Source organism: Octopus bimaculoides, chromosome 30 (assembly GCF_001194135.2).
Source record: "Octopus bimaculoides isolate UCB-OBI-ISO-001 chromosome 30, ASM119413v2, whole genome shotgun sequence".
Lineage (NCBI taxonomy): Eukaryota > Metazoa > Mollusca > Cephalopoda > Octopoda > Octopodidae > Octopus > Octopus bimaculoides.
The window spans coordinates 3,073,987-3,074,594 of NC_069010.1; the positions used below are offsets into that span (position 1 = coordinate 3,073,987).

A 608-nucleotide genomic window follows, 5' to 3' on the forward strand; every position below is an offset into this window, starting at 1 on the left:
TTACTTCCTGTTTCTGTTGTACCCGTATTTCAAAGGGCCAGCTTTGTCACACTGTGTCACGCTGAATATCCCCGAGAACTACGTTATGGGTACACATGTCTGTGGAGTGCTCAGCCACATGCACATTAATTTCACGAGCAGGCTGTTCCGTTGATCGGATCAACTGGAACCCTCGACGTCGTAAGCAACGAAGTGCCAACAACAAGAAAGACACACACGCAACGAAATAACATATGCAAACTATAGTGTAAGGGAAATAACTCATACAATATTATTGTATGACTTATCTCCCTTACACCATAATTCTCCTCCAGCCGCATTTCCTGGCGAACCACCATCTACATAGTTACTCCCTTCCCCTCCATTTTTTTTGTTCTCAGATCAACACTGACGTAGAAAGGCCTCACCCTTCCACTACTCCTACCGCTACTGAGCCACAACCTCCCACTTCCAGTGTTGTGCGTGCGTACAAGTTAATAGGCACGCGCAACAAAGTTCAAGGTCAATCTGTGGCAACTGGCTTCACACTGAGTGAGTTAGCTGTTACAATAGCAACAGCGCTGGTATTTTTTTTTCTTTTTTTATCAGACCTGGTATACATATATATA

At 44.2% G+C, this 608-nt stretch overlaps 1 protein-coding gene across 1 annotated transcript in view; it reads right to left on the reverse strand.

Annotated features, from left to right (window-relative positions):
- LOC106874340 (uncharacterized) overlaps window positions 1-608 on the reverse strand; it is a 10,994-nt gene that overhangs the window by 958 nt on the left and 9,428 nt on the right. The gene's annotated exons all lie outside the window — the stretch shown is intronic.